Source organism: Scyliorhinus torazame, chromosome 13 (assembly GCF_047496885.1).
Source record: "Scyliorhinus torazame isolate Kashiwa2021f chromosome 13, sScyTor2.1, whole genome shotgun sequence".
Classification (NCBI taxonomy): domain Eukaryota; kingdom Metazoa; phylum Chordata; class Chondrichthyes; order Carcharhiniformes; family Scyliorhinidae; genus Scyliorhinus; species Scyliorhinus torazame.
The window spans coordinates 16,422,189-16,442,101 of record NC_092719.1 but is presented as its reverse complement, the minus strand read 5'-3'; positions in this window follow the sequence as shown (position 1 = coordinate 16,442,101).

Genomic DNA, 19,913 nt, shown 5'->3' with positions numbered 1-19,913 from the left:
AGGCTCCCACTGTGCCGGCTGGGTGAAAATCCGACCCCATGAATTTTAGATCACTGGAATATGATCTAGAGGAGAGATGGCGAGTTGTCAGGATCTGGATCTGAGTTGTCAGGATCCGGAATGTTCTATCTCAAAACATGGTTGAAGTTGATTCCAGAAATAAGTCTGGAATCAAGGGAGTTGGACAGGTCCTCGAGGATGGGGCTGACAGAGTTACAGACAAAAGAATGATTTGCATCTCAGCGCAGCTGGTCTGTCAAAGAGCGAACGCAGGCATAATGGGACAAGAGATCTTCTTCTGCACCTGTGTGTTTCTATGAGAAATGTTTGTTGTTAAAGATCCGTGTAAGTCACAAAACTGCCCAAAGACCCTGGGCGGGCTTCACTAATCCTGAGGCTAAGTGTTGACGGCACCGTAAACGCCCTCGCGTTTTACAACGGCATCAACAGGCTCCCAGGGTCAGTGACCCTACGCCTCGCAGGGGGCCAGCACGGCACTGGAGCGACTCACACAGCTCCAGCTGCCGAGATTGGCATGAGACAGGCGCCGCGGGTCTGCGCATGCGCGTTACGACCGCCAACTCATGCATGATGCGCGCTAGTTTCCTTCTTCCCGCCGACCCCAACACAACATGTAGCGGACAGCTACAGGGGCCCGTCGCGGAGTTAAATAGGCGCCCACCAGGAGAAGCCGGCCCGCCGATCGGTAGGTCCTGATCGCGGGCCAGGCCACGGTGGAGGCCCCCCTCGGGGTCAGATCCCCCCTCCCCCCCACCAGGCCACCCCCCGCAGGATGAATACTGAGGTCCCGCCGGGTAGGACCACGTGTGAACGCCGCCGACGGGACTCGGCCTATCTCGGCAGCCACTCGGCTCAACGCGTCTTTTCCATTGGTCAAAGTATCCTCTCTCAGTGCTGCGTCAGGAGGCTGTGGTTCCAGTCCCACCCCAGCGACTTGAGAGGACAATCTCGGCTGACACTTCATTGCCACTGGATAAAAGCAAATTACTGCGGATGCTGGAATCTAGGGGCTGGTTTAGCACACTGGGCTAAATCGCTGGCTTTTAAAGCAGACCAAGGCAGGCCAGCAGCACGGTTCAATTCCTGTACCAGCCTCCCTGAACAGGTGCCGGAATGTGGCGACTAGGGGCTTTTCACAGTGACTTCATTTGAGCCTACTTGTGACAATAAGCGGCTTGCATTTCATTTCATTTCATCTGAAATGAAAGAGAAAATGCTGGAAAATCTCAGCAGGTCTGGCAGCATCTGAAGGGAGGGAAAAGAGCGAACGTTTCGAGTCCAATGACTCTTTGCCAAAGCTGGACTCAATGGTGATGTCAGAACACATATCTCCAGGTGTTAGGGAGAAATGCTTCGCCAAGGAGTCGCGTGTTTCTCTATCCCTGGACAGGGGTGTAAATAGTGAATTAGTTGCGAACTGGCTTTTCCAATCTCTTTGTTTGGAAGTTCACATTTCTCTCGTTTGGGAGGTGCAGCTTTTGGGAAGAAAAGGAGTCAGGCTCGGAGGAATGGAAATTTAACTTGCTGTTACGTCAAGCAACACAAATCTGCATCTCTACGAGCAAGCTGCAGATGAGGAGACTAATTTATCGCCTCACCTTCTCCGCCCATTGAGCACTGATTCAGTGAGACATCTGCCCTTGTTTTTGCTTGCTGTAGGAAGTCAATCCCTGGCCATGTACTTGATGTATCACCACGGTGCATCCCAGACCTGACGCCCTTCTGTCAGCCCATGAAGAGTTCTTCCCCCTCACATGCTGTTTCAGGGCCCCCCCCCCTCATCCCCTCATTCTGCTCTTCCCCCCCACATGCTGTTTCAGGGCCCCCCCCTCATTCTGCTCTTCCCCCCCACATGCTGTTTTTCGACCCCCACCCCACTCTGCTCTTCCCCCCACATGCTGTATCAGGGTTCCCCCCCGCCCCCAGTAGCTCAGTCCTCCGCCCCCCACCCATCACATGCTATATCAGGGCCTTGCCCAAAACCCAATCCTACTTCCTCCCGCTCAAAGTTACTCTGCAGCCCAACGTCCAACACCCCTCTCCCACTTGAAGTTGTCCTGAGGACTGAAGCCTTCACCCCTCTCGAAATTGCTCCGAAGTTGACCACACCTCCCTCCAGCTTGAAGTTACTCCAAGGCCCGACTCCCCTCCCCCCACCTCAAAGTTGCACTGAGCTTCAAAACTCAAGTCCTCTCCCTCCTGCTCATGGTTGCTCTGAGGCCCAGCTCCCCTGCTTCCTCCCCCCGAAGTTTCTCTGTGCCCCGAGTCCTGAACCAACTCCCCACATGCTCCAAAGCTTTCCCTCCCCCACTCAAAATTGCTCCACGACACCACCCCCCCCCCCCCCCCCCCCCCACCAGCTATTCCAGCCCCTGCACTTCAGAGACGAGCTAACACTGTCCAAGGTGGTCCAATTTGCGAGACAGGCTGAGCTACGGGAACAGAACTGTGTTTTAATCCAAGGATAATTTTTGTGGACTCAGATTACTGAGTTATTCCAGTTTGTGAGGAATAGAGAGACCAGCGCACTCACTAACAAGCATACCCAGAACAAACAGAGGGCAGTGGCTGCCATTATCCTGTGCTGTGGCACAAGAAAAATCCCATAGGCGCAAACATTATCCTACCCTGAAAGCAGAATGTAATTCCTGCAGGAGGCGGAGCCATTTCAAATTGGCATGCGGCAAAAGAAAGCCTCTTACTCCAAGATTTCAGTGGAGACCCATTAGATCAATTGGATTCAGGAAACAGAAGATACAGAGTAACGCAAAGAGCCTTTCTTGGATGAAGTTGCAAAATCCAAGGAGACCTTTTGGAAAGCAGACAAAAGAACAAAGAACAAAGAAATGTACAGCACAGGAACAGGCCCTTCGGCCCTCCAAGCCCGTGCCGACCATGCTGCCCGACTAAACTACAATCTTCTACACTTCCTGGGTCCGTATCCCTCTATTCCCATCCTATTCATGTATTTGTCAAGATGCCCCTTAAATGTCCCTATCGTCCCTGCTTCCACCACCTCCTCCGGTAGCGGGTTCCAGGCACCCACTACCCTCTGCGTAAAAATCTTGCCTCGTACATCTACTCTAAACCTTGCCCCTCTCACCTTAAACCTATGCCCCCTAGTAATTGACCCCTCTACCCTGGGGAAAAGCCTCTGACTATCCACTCGCAGTCGCAGTCAATGTCCACAAAACCAATACTAAGTTGGGCACAGGTGCAGGAGTCCCTTGTTTTTCTAACACAGTACAGTGGCTGAAGCGTGAGTTTCTCAGACCATCGATGTCTTGACTTCACAAACAGGGGGCACCCAACTGAGGGGCAAATGACTGCCACACTTCAATATAATAGAAGAGGACTTACCGACACTCTCTACGCTATTCGGAATCAAGCTTGTCCTTTATTAGACAGCGAGGCTTTTATAGCTTTGCAGATTCTTCATTCGCCAGTAACAGGGGAAACTGAGGTCAACCCAGAACGGTTTGAACTCCCCTCCATACAAGTCGCTGCACAGCCGCAGCCACAGGAGGAAATTCTGGACTTTGCACTACTATCTGAAGACAGAGTGATGGGGATGATAACCAGGATACCACGAATGAGTGTGACCAAACCATTCCTGATGAATGTGACCAGGATGTCAATCCACCTGACTATTCCGGTTAAGTGATGAATGACATATAACAACCCGATACAGGCATTGACTTTCAGGAAGAGGCACCAAGAACAGAATCTCTGACAAGGGCCAAGGAGTCAATTACAGAAGACGAAGCTGACTCCCCGAACCCTGCTGTCCGGGCTGGAGAGAAGGTGACTGAAGCTGCTGATATGCCAACCACTGATCTCACACACATTTCAGAATACAAGGAAGTGTAACTTCTCCAAATCTAGCAGAGGCAGCAGAACAACAACCTAACCCAGTAAACCTCTATATAGGAACAGAGCCTAAGGTGGCATCCAGCTCTTTTCCAGAGGGTGGCACGGTGGCAGCCTCACAGCACCAGGGACCCGGGTTCGCGGCCGGCCTTGGGTCACTGTCTGCGTGGAGTTTGCACGTTCTCCTGGGGCTGGTTTAGCACACTTGCTGGCTTTCAAAGCAGACCAAGGCAGGCCAGCAGCACGGTTCAATTCCCGTACCAGCCTCCCCGAACAGGCGCCGGAATGTGGCGACTAGGGGCTGTTCACAGTAACTTCATTTGAAGCCTACTTGTAACAATAAGCGATTTTCATTTCATTTCATTCCCCGTATCTGCATGAGTTTCCTCTTGGTGCTCCGGTTTCCTCCCACAGGCGAAGAATGTGCTTGTTCGGAGGATTGGCCATGCTGAATTGTACCTTAGTGTCCAGGGATCATAGAATAGAATCATAGAATCCCTACAGTGCAGAAAGCGGCTATTCGGCCCATTGAGTCTGCACCGACTCTCTGAAAGAGCACACTACCTAGGCCCAATCCCCCACCTTATCTCTGTAACCCCACCCAACCTTTGGATACTTAGGGACGTTCAGCTAGGTTACAGGGTTGGGGCAGGGTGGGTGGGGGCATGGACCTGGGTGGAATACACTTTCAGAGGGTCGGTGCAGAATCAATGGACCTAATGGTCTCCTTCTGCACTGTCGGGATTCTACGTTGACCTGGCTGTTGAAGCTCTGGAAACGCCAATGCTTAGTGAGCAGCCGACTCTCAATAATGTGGAAGCAGAGCTTGCGCATGTCGAGTAATAAAAGCCCAGTAATAAAAGAAGTACTATTAACTTCACTTGAGAATAATCTTCAGTCTTCCGTTTGTCCCTCGGAGTTATTCTTCAATGTGATATTGGGAGTTGTCATGGGAGCGTACCTTGAAGAAATGGGTGTTTATCAAATAGCTGCAGTGATGTCATTGTGTGGGTGGAGCTGGGTTGTGTCTCTGGCTTTAACTTTCGTTTTGAGCTGGAAGCTGTTTGTGGCTTTGTGTTTTGCTTTCGTTTTAGGCAGTTGAAAGCTGAATTCAGACAAGGAAGGTTCATTTTGCCTCTCTCTCTCTCTCTGTTAAAAGGTTGCCAGATCACTTGATAATTTAAAAGTGATAACTGTCTTGTGTAAAGAATTTATACCTACTGCTTTGTTGAAAAGGGTGTTTGGCTTATGGATGTTGTTTGGAAAGTTAATAAGGGTTACATATGGAGTACTGTATCTGTGGGGGGTAGTTGTGTTGGTAGTTGATAAAATGTTTACTGTGTGTTTATAAAATGTTAACTGAATTCATGGAATAAACGTTGTTTTGTTCCTCATCACCAAAATCTATTAAACGTTGTGGGTCAGGTAAGCTCCGTGATATACTTTGGAGTTTTCCAAACCCTGGTCCATAACAGAGTGCACAGCACCCCATTTCAGGCATAGGAATCATTGAATGCACTTTAGCAATGAATACTTTTGCCAAGCAACCAATATTGCTGAATCCAAAGATTGGAGACCAACTGCACAAACCTTAACAGAAGCTGGCCAAGTCCCTTGCTTCGAGAAAGAGCCACCAACAGCGTGACTCAAAAGAGACGGAAATGAAAACGTCTGTTCATCACCTTTACACTGTACACCAGGAACAGCAATCTGTGTCTACTGATTAAAGTGTATTCCAAGAAAAATATAGAGAACAAACATCTTAGCCGTCCTCTAAGAGGGATGAGAACACAGTTAGAGATTGATGCCTCCGGTGCAAGTGATTGTGAAGCAGAGGGAAAGGAAGGAGGATATGTAAATAGTTAATGAGTCGTTTAATGAGTAGATGAAAGACTTGGAGGGGAGATGTAGTATAAAGGGTTAAGAGTTGGTATGCTAATAGCTAATATACATCAGCAGTGATGTCAGATTAACATTGGAATTCCCAAGAGAGATGCTTCTGGAAGGAGCCTCTTGCTTATTTATCCCTGTCCATTGTTGTATATAGTTGATAAATTGCGTGGAGGTTCCTGAATGCCTTGCTTTCAGTAGTGTCTGTAAAACACACTGCTGCTCACCTTTTCTGATGATACTTTCCCCTTCTGTAAAGTGTGGAAGTAAAACTAACTGGGCCACAACTGACATGCCTTACCCTTGTGTATTGCGCAGTGTACCAGGCAGTGACAGCACTTTTAGTTTCTCCTTTCTAATTTAAGTGGCCCATTTAATGGAGCCTCAGAATTATCTCAGGCATTTTGCTGTATGCTTCACGCTGTAGATGCCATTCATTCCAGCAGTTGGTGCGGCTGATGGACAGTTAGAATCTGTTCCTTTTTGACCAGGGGGCAGTCTAGCTGGGCACGCAGTTTTGCTCTGTTAGTTAGATGGGAGTGTCAGCCCCTTCCGAGTAAAATTTTCCTCAAATTTGCACTGTCTCTCTTTGCTGCCAGTTTCCGTGCAACTTCCAACTTGCTCCCGATATGGGAAAGGAGCTGAACAACATAGTTTGGTTATTAGTGTAATATAAACAACCAATTTAAGATTATCAATAGAAGATGATCAGGCCGCTTACACTTGCTAGAAGCTGCATATATTCATATGCAGGAACCAATCTCTGCAGGAAAAAGGAATATGTCCAGACATTTTTAAATAAACAAAAGCATGTTGGTGCATTTGGTCCATCTTCCGCACCAACTGCTGGAATGGTTCAACCAATCAGAGCCAACTTGCCAACCAACCAGCACCACTTCTTGCATGCAGTGTAAATTGTTGTTCCCTGTGAAATTTGGCATTCTTGCACCTGTCCTGATGTGTACAAGAGGAAAAGATTTGACAGCATTTCTCCTTTTTCAGCAATGCTTAAATTCTGTAATACCAATTGCAGGATTTCTTGCGCTGAGAGGCCAAGTGTGCATTGTGGTGGAAACAAATTATATATGAGCTCCACCGCTCGGTTTTCTCACAATACCGTCCCACAGACAGGACCGGTTTCCTACACCTTTCAAACTCAGGATAATGTCATGTGGAGGGGACACGCTGACCGGCTTTTAGCAATTAGAACTTTGCTGGTGACAGAGTCACCCACGACAAACTGCGCCAAGTGAAAACATTCCTGAGAACCTGATAATGTCAGAAACAACTGTTGAAGACAGTACCCCAGTTGAGGACATCAGATCAACCCCCAAACACCACATTGACTCTGCGAATGACGTACAAGCTGAACCAAAAACACCAGAGGTAGCAGTCTACACAAAAAAGCAGACGCCTGAGGTTCACCGACAACACACAGAAATTAACGGCCTCCGAAATGTCCAATTTATTGACTGTGGTGTTTATTAATTGTTCATATTGTAAATTTTGTTTGTTAACATTACACGTTGTTTCATTGCAGGAACCTCTATGTGAAGGGAGAGGAAAGCGTTGTGCCTTCATCTATGTTCCCAGTTGGAACAAGGTCACTTTAAGAATCCGATCATATGATGTATTGATGACATCATCAGCCATTTGCACGGGCAAACAGGGAAGTCTATCCTAACAGCCTGTCGAGTAAACACCTTTCCAATAAAGCTCTTGTTTGTTTGTCCCTCCATGGCCCGGAAAGCCTAGCCTGTAAAAATATCACAGTCGCAGCCCACAGCGCTGTTAGGGTTCTTTGCAGTGGTTAGACACAACTGAGTGACTTGCTTGGCATCAAACATGCCACAGCGTCTAATCCAGCGATTGTACTTTGTGTTGAAATAGATTCTGGAGCCTTATTTGAATAACAGTATTAAAAAACCTGTCTGAGATGCAGGCTGCCAGATCCAACACTTGTGCTGCTCCCTTTCGAATCTTCTCGAGAGTATGTAGTGATAAGGAAATAGTCCCATCTGTCTGCGTCTCTGTTGTGGCAGAACCTGAAGATTAAGGTCACCTAAGGAAAGGTTGAGGTCAATTTTGGTTTCTAAATTCCATTTATTTCAATGAGCTCCATATAAATTCCATTTTACATACATTTCAGATGGATATAAAATCCACTTGTATATATTTGTATTCTCCAATAATGATATTCCATTTATATTGTAATGGACTGTAAGTTGCACTGGTATTTCAATACATAAATATCAATGGCAGTTCCATGAATAAGCTCCCCGCCCAAAAAAAAGACATAGTGAATCTTTCAGTATCATCTCTCCTGTTATCCTTTATCTCAGTGTTTCTTGTTCTCACAATATCAGGTTAAGGTCTTTTTGCAACAGATGTCAAAACAACATAATTTCTTTTATCCATAATGTACCTTTTTATTATTTTCAGTCAGTTTCCATTGCAGGGTACAGGGTATCGCAGGACAGTAGGTATCAGCAGTGGCTGGCATTCACTCACTCATCTCTCAGCCGGGCCCCTGTAGGTTCAATGGCCAAATCTTCTGCCGAGTTTCATCACCGTCAGATTCCCACTCTGCTCCTGATTGCTCACTGGAGTTCCACGTTTCCCGCTTGGACTTCCGAAACGGGCCTCCTGAGAAACGTAGGGTGTACCTGCTCGTGGAGTCCTTCCCCCATCATGTGGAAGCGTCGGGGGAAACTCAGCCCCTTTTATTACATACAGGGCGAGCGGGCGTAATACGATAGGTTTAAATGTTCCAAAACCACTTGGGCATGCTACGAGATTAGATAAGTGGATGAGGAGGAAGGGTGGCAGGTAAATGGGTACGTTGTGCCAGGGGCATTGGAGGTGGTGATTGGGGGGTGGTTGCCACTGGGGAGGCGGGTTGTCAGTGCTTAGTCGGGGATGGGGGTAGTCTGGGGTCACAAGGGTTGTCAGAAGGTGGGGGGGGTAGTTGAGAGGTGCAGTTGGGGGTCAGGGGTATAGTCGGGGATGTTGAGGGAGTAGTCAGGGAGTTGGGGAAATAATCAAGGGTGGGGTAAGTCGGGGATTAGGGGTAGCTTGGGGGTGTGGGTAGTCGGGTGGGGGGTTTAGTCGGGTTGTCAGGGTTGTAATGGATTGGGTTGGGGGTGGTTGTCAGGTGAATCGGAGGGTGGGAACAGTCATGTCGTTGGAAGGCAGTAGTCGAGAGGTAGTCGGGTGCTCATCAGTATAGTGTTATGACACCCTGGGCCAATGCGTCGTTCTAACTTGGTCTTACCCGGCGGGACCTCAGCGTAAGTGGATTCGGGGGCGACCTGGTGGGGGGGGGGGGGGGGGGGGGGTGTCCGACCCCGGGGAGGCCTCCGCTGTGGCCTGGCCCGCGATTGGGACCTACCGATTGGCAGGCCGGCCTCTCAGGCTGGGGGCCTCCTTTGTTCCGCGCCGGCCCCTGTAGCCCTACGCGTTGTTGAGTCGGGGCCGGCGCAGAGAAGGGAGCCACCGCGTCTGCGCAGCAATTGCGGTGGTCCCACTGCGCATGCGCAGACCCGCGGCGCCCATCTGATGCTGGGATCGGCAGCTGGAGCAGCGTGGGTCGCTCCAGTGCCATGCTGGCCACCTGTAGGGGTCAGCATTGTTGCTCCTGAGGCCATGTTGACGCCGTCGGGAAACGCGACGGTGTTTACGACGGCGTCAACACTTCGCCTCAGGATCAGAGAACCCCGCCCGATGTTTCTCACCAGCTTGTATTCATATTCTCTTTTCCCTTTCTCTATCAGTTTCTTGGTCCTCGTTTGCTGGATTCTCAATCATTCTCAATCCTCAGGCTTCGCTATTTTTTCTGGCACTTTTATAATCCACTTCCTTTCGTCGAATGCAATCTTTCACTTCTTTCGTTTGCCATCGTCGATTGATCTTTCCTGTTGATTTTTTTTGTCTTGGTGGATGTACATTTGTTGTAGACCATGTGATATTTCTTCAAATACTAGCCATTGCCTGTCTACCATCAAATCTTTGAGTGTATTTTCCCAAAATACAACAGCCAAATTGCCCCTCATACCTTCCATTTCCTAACTCCAGGTTTAATACCTTGTCTCAAAATGAACGCTTTCACTTTCAAACATAATGTAAAATTCTATCATATTATAGTGACCATATCTGAAATGTTCCTTTGAAGCAAGGCTATTAATTCGCATTTTCTCATTACATGATACTAAATCTAAACCAGCCTGATCTCTAGTTGGTTCTTTAATGTATTGTTTCAGAAACCCATCTCGTACACACTCCAGGAATTCATCCTCCACAGCATTAGTGCTAATTAAGTTTATCCAGTCTATATGTATATTGCAGTCATCCATTATCACTGTATTTGTTACATTGGGCATTGTGGTACTGTCACTGGACTGGTAATTCAGAGACCCGGGATAACACTCTGGGGGCTGGGGTTCAAATCCCACCACACGGAATTTGAATTCAATAAACAAAACTTGGAATTGAAAGTCTAATGATGATCAAACCATTGCCGATTGTTGTAAAAACCCATCTAGCCTTTAGGGAAGGAATTCTGTTGTCCTGCGTGTGGCACCAGGTCCGTAGGAATGCGGTTTACTCTTAACTGCTCTCTCAGTTCAAGGACAATTAGGGTGGACAATAAATGCTGGTCCAGCCAGCTATGCCTGCATACTGTGAATGAATTAAAAATGCAGCTCTAATTTCCAGATTTATACGGTGCACAATGTTGCCACCAGAGTTTGATGACCAACGTTTGTTGTCTCTTGCTGTTTCTTAGCGCCATCCAAACTGATTCTTTGCCCGAAGATCTTCTCTCACTAATGTACTGATCCTGTCCCTTATTAACTGCATTGTCCCACCTCCTTTTCCTTTTTGCCTATCCTTCCTAAATGGCAAATATTCTTGAATATTTAGTTCCCACTCTTGGTACCCTCTAAACACGTCACTGTAATGGGAATTAAATTGTACCCATTTACCTCGATTTGTGCCTTCAAATCATCCACCTTATTGTGAATGTTGCATGCAGTCAGCTGCAATGCCTTTAACTTTGTCTTTTTCAAATCATTGATCCTGTTTGATGCTTACCTTCGATTCATGTGTCTTCTAATTTTGCTTCCTACTTCCGGGTACCAATTTTGCCTCCCTGCAATCTCAGCTCCACCCCAGGTTCTCATCCTCCTACCGATCTAGTTGAAACCCTCCCAAACAGCCCTGGCTAAGCTCCCTGCAAGGATGTTAGCACCAGCCCTGCTGAGGTGCAAACCACCCATCTTGTGCACATCCCACCTGCCCCAGAACTAGTTCCAATGCCGTGGAAATCAGATGCACCTCCCTCCGACACCAAGTCTCCAACCACATGTTCAATTGCCCAATCCTCCTATTCCTACATTCACTGAGACCTGGCACTGGGAGTTATCCTGAGATTATCGCTTTTGAGGCCTGCTTTTAATTTCTTTCCAAACTCGTTAAAATCTGTTTCCAGTATCTCATCCCTCTTCGTACTTATGTGATTGGCTCCAAGGTGGACCAAGACCTCCGGCTGTTCACCCTCCCCCAGAGGAATGTCCAGCAGCCGTTCTGTGACCCTGGCACCAGGAATGCAACCACCCTGGTCTACATCCGCAAAAATGCTTGCCTATTCCCAACCAATGAATCCCCTGTCACTATCATAGAATCATAGAATACCCACAGTGCAGACGGAGGCCTTTTGGCCTATCGAATCTTCATCGACCCTCTGAAAGAGCAACTCACATAGGCCCACTCCCCTACCCTAGCCCCATCCAACGTGCACATCTCTAGACACTTAGGGACAATTTTCGCACCTAATCCACCTAACCTGCTGATCTTTGGACTGTGGAAGGAAACCGGAGCACTCGGAGGAAACCCACTCAGACACGGGGAGAACGTGCAAACTTCACACAGACAATCACCTAAAGGTGGAATTGAACCCGGGTCCCTGGCGCTGTGAGGCGGTGGTGCTAACCACTGTGCCACCGTGCCGCCCTATTACTCTTCCACTCCTCTGTCTCCCCTCCTGTGCAGTGAGTCATCTGTGATGCCACAGACTTGGCTTTTGTTGCACTCCTCTGAGGAACCATCGTCCTCACCGGTATCCAAAATGGAAAACCAGTTAGTGAGTGAGATTGACTTGGGAGACTCCTGCACTACCTGCCTGGTTCTCTTTGACTGCCTGGTGGTCACCCTTCCATCTCTGCCTGTAAGCTGCTAACCTGCAGTGTGACCACCTTCCTAAACATTCTATCCATGTAGTTCTCTGCCTTGCGGATGCATCAGTGACTCCAGCCACTGGTCGAGTTCTGCAACCCGGAGATCAACATTCTGTAGCCGGTAACACTTCCTGCATATGTGTTTGTCTTGGACACATGGTGTACCCAATACTTCCCATATTGCGCAGGTTGCACATTCCACTCAGCCAAACTGCCCTGTCATACATTAACTTTTACAAACTTTGTTTTTTAATAAACATTTTATTGAGGTATTTTTTGGTATTATAACAACAACACAATAAACAATGTACATGAAACTATAAACATAGTGCAAAATCCGTCTCCCTCCCTTACAGGTCCCACCTTTATTAACCCCCTACTCTAATGTCATGAGAATGTCGCTTTAAGAAATGTTTGGCTGCTCATGTTACTGCAGTGATGTCAGAGTGTGGGTGGAGCTGAGCTCTGGCTCTGTTTTTTAGTTTCACTTTGAGAAAAGCTTGGGTGTGTCTGTGTTTTTTTGGTTTTGTTTTCGCTGTTGGAGATGAAGCCAGACAAAGCAGGTGTACTGCTGTTCTCTCTGCCATGAAAATACTATCTTTTGATCATTTGGTGAATGCAGAATTATAAAAGTTTTCAGTAGTGAATGTAAACCTAATGTGCTTCTGTTAAAAGGTGTTTCTTTTGTCTTCTGGATGTTGTTTGGGAAGTTATTAAGGATTACTTAGTGTTGTATTCTTTGGGGGTTGTATTTGAATAAATGGTTGCTAAGATGTTCACTGTATGTTTTAAAAAGCTTAACTTGAGTTCATAGAAGCAACATTGTTTTGCTTTAAAAAATACTTTTCCATTTCTGCTGTACCACAACTGTAGAGTGGGCCGTGTGCTCCCATACCATAATCGATTAAAAGTTGTGCATCAGATGAACTCCATGATATACCTTGGGGTTTTAAACCCTGGCCGATAACAAATTGGGGGCTCGAGGGGAATAAAAGTCTATCTATTGGACTGGCTTAGTGAACTTAAAGACAGTGAGGGGTGAGCATATTGTGAGTGCTTTTCAGGTGTGGTATTTCAGTTTAAGTAGGGAGTGTGTTGTGGACAATGGCTCTTTCAGAGGCTCTGATGTTTTTGGGGGTGGACACGGTCACACGCAGTACCTTACAGACAGAGACTAAAAGCTGACTATTACATTTGGCAAAAATAATTGCAGTTAACATTACCTGACAAAATGTGAAAAGGTGAGGTAATTATGGTGGTGGCTAAGCATTTAAAGTTGCCTGAGTTACAGTTTGACTCATTGGAAATGGCAAAAATTCAGTTACAACTTAAACAAATGGAACATGAGAAAGAATTAAAGTGGCTTGAATACGAACGTCAGAGAGAGGAAAAAGAAAGAGAGAGAGAAGAAAGAGGAAAAGAAAGAATAGTCCTAGCAGAACAAAAAGAAAGAGAAAGGGAGATACAGATCAGGGAAAAAGATAAAGAGAGAGAGTTTGAACTTTAGAAAATGGCCATGAAACATGACAATCAGTTAAAATTGGCAGACGTAAAGGGAATCGTACACTTGGATGATAGTGATGAGGATAGTGAGAAAGAGCGTCATAGTCGAAGGCTTGGTGGGAATCTATTTAAATATGTCCAAGCATTGCCAAGGTTTGACGAGAAGGAGGTGGAAGCCTTTTTCATTTCATTTGAGAAGGTAGCTAAACAAATGAAATGGCCACAGGACATGTGGGTATTACTGATTCAAACAAAGCTGGTAGGTAGGGCTAGTGAAGTGTTTGCATCACTACCGGAGGAGGTATCTCGGACGTATGAGGAGGTGAAAAAATCCATCTTAGCTGCATATGAACTAGTGCCTGAAGCCTACAGACAAAGGTTTAGAAATTTAAGGAAAGAATTTGGTCAAACATACATGGAGTTTGAAAGGAGCAAACAGAGTAATTTTGATAGGTGGATAAGGGCTTTGAAAATAGACCAAACGTATGAAGCTCTTGGAGAAATTATACTTTTGGAGGAGTTTATAAATTCAATTCCTGATGTAGTGAGAACTCATGTGGAAGAGCAGAGGGTTAAAACTGCGAGGTTAGCAGCAGAAATGGCAGATGATTATGAATTAGTTCATAAATCAAAGCTTGGTTTCCGACATCAGTTTCAACCTGTGAGGGATAGAAACTGGGGAAAAGACAAATACTCAAGTGGTAAAGGTGATCTGATGGGCGATAATAAGGAGAGTGTACCTCAGATTAAAAAGGAAATCCAGGAGGGTGGAAAAGAAATGAAAAGTTTCAAATATTTTCACTATAATAAACTAGGCCATGCATAGTCAGTGTTGGTGGTTGAAGAAAAGCACTGGGAAGGCTGATGTGGTAAAACAAGATAAGACAGTGGGGTTTGTTAAAGTGATAAAGGAAAGTCGAAGGGAAGTGAAGAAGGTGCAAAAGATTGTACAGCCTGATCAAGAGGTGATTGATCAGAAGGTGCCAGATCTCTTTAAAGAATTTACTTGTGTGGGTAAAGTTTACTCATGTGTATCAGGAGGAGCAGGTAAAGAAGTCACAATGTTAAGAGATACAGGAGCTAGACAATCTTTAATGGTAAGAGATGAGGAGTTATGTAGTTTGGGCAGAATGTTGCCAGAAAAGGTGGTAATATGTGGAATTCGGGGTGAGAGGAGTAGTGTTCAATTATATAAGGTAAGATTGGAAAGTCCAGTGAAATGTGGTGAAGTGATAGTAGGAGTAATAGAGAAACTATCTTGTCCAGGAATACAGTTTATCTTGGGTAATGATATAGCTGGATCGCAGGTGGGAGTAATGCCTGCTGTGGTTGATAAGCCGGTGGAAAATCAGACAACTGAAGTATTGAAGGATGAATATCCTTGGATTTTTCCGGATTGTGTAGTAACAAGATCACAAAGTCACAGGTTAAAACAAGAGGAGAAATCAAAGAGTGAAGATGAAGTGGAAGTGCAATTATCAGAAACGATTTTTGATCAGATGGTTGAAAAAGAACAAGAACAGGTGGAGGTTGAGGCGGATATTTTTAGTTCATGAAAATTGGTGGAGTTACAACAGAAAGATGTAGAAATAAAACGGATGTATCAGAAAGCATATACGGAAGAGGAATCTGAGTGTGTACCAGAGTGTTATTATCTTAAAAGTGATGTCTTGATGAGAAAATGGAGACGTTTACATATGCAGGCTGATGAAAGGGGGCCAGAAGTTCATCAAGTAGTATTGCTGGTAGGGTATAGAAAGGAGGTGTTGCGAGTTGCACATGAGGTACCAGTGGGAGGTCATTTGGGAATAAGGAAAACTCAAACTAAAATCCAAAAACATTTTTATTAGCCTGGACTACATAAAGATGCAGTTAAATTTTGTCAATCATGTCACACATGTCAAGTGATAGGGAAACCTCAAGCAGTGATAAAACCAGTGCTCTTAATACCCATTCCAGCATTTGAAGAACCTTTTACAAGGGTCCTAATTGATTGCGTAAGACCGCTTCCTAAAACGAAAAGTGGGAATCAATATCTTTTGACTATAATGGATGTGTCTACTAGGTTTCCAAAGACCATTCCAGTACGTAATATTACAGATAAAAAGATTGTGGAGGAGTTACTTAAATTCTTTACTAGATATGGACTTCCCACAGAAATACAATCGGATCAAGGATCAAGTTTTACCTCAAGGTTATTCAAAGAAGTTATGGATAGCTTAGGAATAAAACAATTTAAATCAACTGCGTACCATCCAGAATCGCAGGGAGCGTTAGAAAGGTGGTATCAGACATTAAAGACAATGTTGAGGGCTCATTGTCAAGATTATCCAGAGGATTGGGATAAAGGAATTCCATTCATACTGTTTGCAATTAGGGATGCACCAAATGAGTCAACCAAATTTAGTCCTTTTGAACTAATTTTTGGTCATGTGGTAAGGGGACTACTTAAATTGATTAAGGAAAAATTGGTGAGTGAGAAATCGGAAATTACATTATTGGATTACGTGTCAAATTTTAGGGAACGATTAAATAGAGCAGGTGAATTGGCTAGACAACATTTAAGTTGCACAAAATGTGATGAAACGGGTAGCGGACAAGAAATTCAAAGTTCGTAGTTTTGCCAGTGGAGATAGAGTTTTAGTGTTGTTACCAGTGGTAGGTAAACCTTTAAAAGCTAGGTTTTGTGGACCTTATCAGATTGAAAGGAAATTAAGTGAGGTGAATTATGTGGTAAAAACACGAGATAGAAGGAAGACTTACCGAGTGTGTCGTGTGAATATGCTTAAAAGGTATTTTGAAAGGGAAGGAGAGAAAAAGGAAGGAGGTTTTAATGATTCTAACTCAGTGACGAACCAAATCCAGATGACTGTGAATTTGACATACCTCAACTTAAATTGAAAATGAGGATGTTCTTAAAAATTGGGATAAATTGTTGAGTTACCTTCCAGAGGAAAAACGGACTGACCTGAAAGAGTTATTGATATCACGTGGGCAAGTTTGTAGAGATAAATTGGGAAGTACTAAAATGGTTATACATCTCGTAGATGTGGGAAATGGTGTTCCAATCAAACAACATCCATATAGACTTAATCGTTTAAAATTGGCACAGGTTAACAAAGAGATTGAGAGTTTGCTTAAAAATGGCATAATTGAAGTGGGTTGTAGCCAATGGAGCTCACCCATAGTGATGGTACCTAAACCAGACGGTACCCAACGGTTGTGTGTGGACTATGGAAAGGTTAATGCAGTTACAAGAACGGATTCTTATCCTATCCCACGTTTGGAGGATTGCATTGAGAAAGTGGGACAATCAGCTTTTATTTCCAAACTGGATATACTTACAGGTTACTGGCAGGTACCTTTATCCGAAAGGGCGAAGGAGATTTCAGCTTTTGTGACTCCAGATGGTATATACCAATTCAAAGTTATGCCATTTGGCATGAAAAACGCCCCAGCCACATTTCAATGGTTAACTAACAAAGTTGTTTCAGGATTACCCAATTGTGCGGTATACATCGACGATCTGGTAGTTTTCACCCAGACTTGGAAAGAACATTTAAAACATCTGATGGAGTTATTCAATCGACTTCAGGAGGCGGGTTTGGTGATAAACCTAGCCAAAAGTGAATTTGGGAGAGTCCAAGTCCCTTTCGTTGGCCATCCAATCGGACAGGGTCGAATGTTCACACGGGATGTGAAACCAACAGTTATTGAGGAGTTTACGATACCCTCAAGACGAAGGGAAATAATGCGATTTCTTGGCATGAGTGGATTTGATCGAACATTTGTGCAAGAGTTTTGTAGCGTGATTGCTCCACTGATGGACTTGCTGAACAAACGTCAAAAATTTCAATGGACAGCGGAGTTTAAACAGGCATTTGACTGCCTGGAGGCTGTGGGGCGGGATTCTCTGATCCCCACCGGGTCGGAGAATCGCGGGAGGTCGGTGTGAATCCGGCCCCCGCCGTCCTCCGAATTCTCCGGCCCCCCCAAAAACCCCGCCGTGAATCGCGCCGCCCGCCTCGGAGAATGGCGGGGACCGGCGCAACTCAATGGGACCCGGGGCCTCCCGAATTCTCCGGGCCGCGATGGGCCGAAGTCCCGCCCGTTTAATGAGGGTCCCGCCGGCGTAAATCAAGGTTGGTCCCTACCGGCGGGACCCAGCTCCGTGGGCGGCCTCCAGGGTTCTCTGGGGGGCGTGGGGGGATGTGGCCCTGAAAGGCGCCCCCACGGTGGCCTGGCCCACAATCAGGGCCCACCGATCCGCGGGCGGGCCTGTGTCGTGGGGGCACTCTATTCCTACGCATCAGCCGCTGTGGTCCTCCGCCATGGCCGATGCGGAGACGAACCCTCCTGCGCAGGCACCAGGATGACGCCAGCACACGCTGGTGCTCCCATGCATGCGCCAACTAGCACCGGCCGGCGTAGGCCCTTTGGCGCTGGTTGGCATGGTGCCAAGCCCCTTCCCGCCGGACGGTGTGGCGCAAACCACTCCGGGGCGGGCCTAGCCCCTGAAGGTGCAGAGGATTCCGCACCTTTGGGGCGGCCCGACACCGGAATGGTTCACGCCCCCCCTTGGTGCCGGGACCCCCTGGCCTGCCAGATAGGGGAGAATCCCGCCCGTGATAACCAATGCTCATGTGTTGGAGAATTGCAAGGGACTCTGTGATCAGATTGAACTAAAGTATCTGACTTTAAAGAGAAGTGCCGAGGCGTAGGGAAATGGACGGATCGTGCAGAGACCTTCTTGTTCAAAGAGACTGTCAATCAAGAAGGATTTCAGTTGGAGGAAGAAGAACAAAAAATAAATGGACTATATTAATATACCTGTTTGCGTGTGTTGTTTTTTGAAACGAGAAAGTATATTTACAGTGTGCATTTCTTAAAGGATAGTGAGAAGGTGAAAAATGAAACCATCTTGAAGTTGATGGTTTATTTGTTTTTTCTTGGGGGGAGGCGTCATGAGAATGTAGCTTTAAGAAACGTTTGGCTGCTCATGTTACTGCAGTGATGTCAGATTGTGGGTGGAGCTGAGCTCTGGCTCTGCTTTTTAGTTTCACTTTGAGAAAAGCTTGGGTGTGTCTGTGTTTTGTTTTTGGTTTTGTTTTCAGTGTTGGAGCTGAAGCCAGACAAAGCATGTGTACTGCAGTTCTCTCTGCCATTAAAAGACTATCCCTTGATTATTTGGTGAATTCAGAATTATAAATGTTTTCAGTAGTGAATGTAAACCTGATTTGCTTCTGTTAAAAGGTGTTTCTTTTGTCTTCTGGATGTTGTTTGGGAAGTTATTAAGGATTACTTCGTGTTGTATTCTTTGGGGGTTATATTTAAATTAATGGTTGCTAAGATGTTCACTGTATGTTTTAAAAAGGTTAACATGAGTTCATAGAATAAACATTGTTTTGCTTTAAAAAATACTTTTCGATTTCTGCTGTACCACACCTGTAGAGTGGGCCGTGTGCTCCCCATACCACAATCTATTAAAAGTTGTGGGTCAGGTGAACTCCATGATACACTTTGGGATTCTCTAAACCCTGGCCCATAACACTAAGCTAAACTAACACCCCCCCTCCCCCCCCCCCCCCCCCTTCTGCTGATGATTAATTTTCCACGAAGAAGACGATGAACGGCTGCCACCTCCGGGAGAACCCGAACAGTGACCCTCTCAAGGCGACCTTGATTTTCTCCAAACAGAGAAAGCTAGCCGTGTCCGATAGCCAGGTCTCCGACTTCGGGGGCTTTGAGTCCCTCCAAGCGAATAGTATCCGTCTCCGGGCTACCAGGGAAGCAAAGGCCAGAAGGTCTGCCTCTTTCTCCTCCTGGATTCCCAGGTCTTCTCACACCCCGAAAATCGCCACCTCTGGACTCAGCGCCACCCTTGTTTTTAACACCGTGGACGTGACATCTGCAAACCCCTGCCAAAATCCCCTAAGCTTCGGACATGCACAGAACAGGTGGACATGGTTCGCTGGTCCTCCCGCAAATTTTGCACACTTGTCCTCCACCCCAAAGAATCTGCTCATCCAGGCCGCTGTCATATGAGCCCGATGAACGACCTTAAATTGTATCAGGCTGAGCCTGGCACATGTTGCGGACGTGTTGACACAATTCAACACGTCCTCCCAGAGACCATCCTCTATCTCTCCTCCCAGCTCCTCCTCCCACTTGTGCTTCAGCTCCTCAGTCTGCATCTCCTCTGACCCCATATGTTACTTGTAAATGTCAGAAACGCTCCCTTCTCCAACCCACCCTCTGGAAACTGCCCTGTCCTGAATCCCCCTTAGTGGTAGGAGCGGGAAGGTTGATACCTGTTTACGTAGGAAGTCCTGCGCCTGCAGATACCTGAATTTGTTTCCCCTCGCAAACCCAAACTTCTCCTCCAGCGCCCTCATA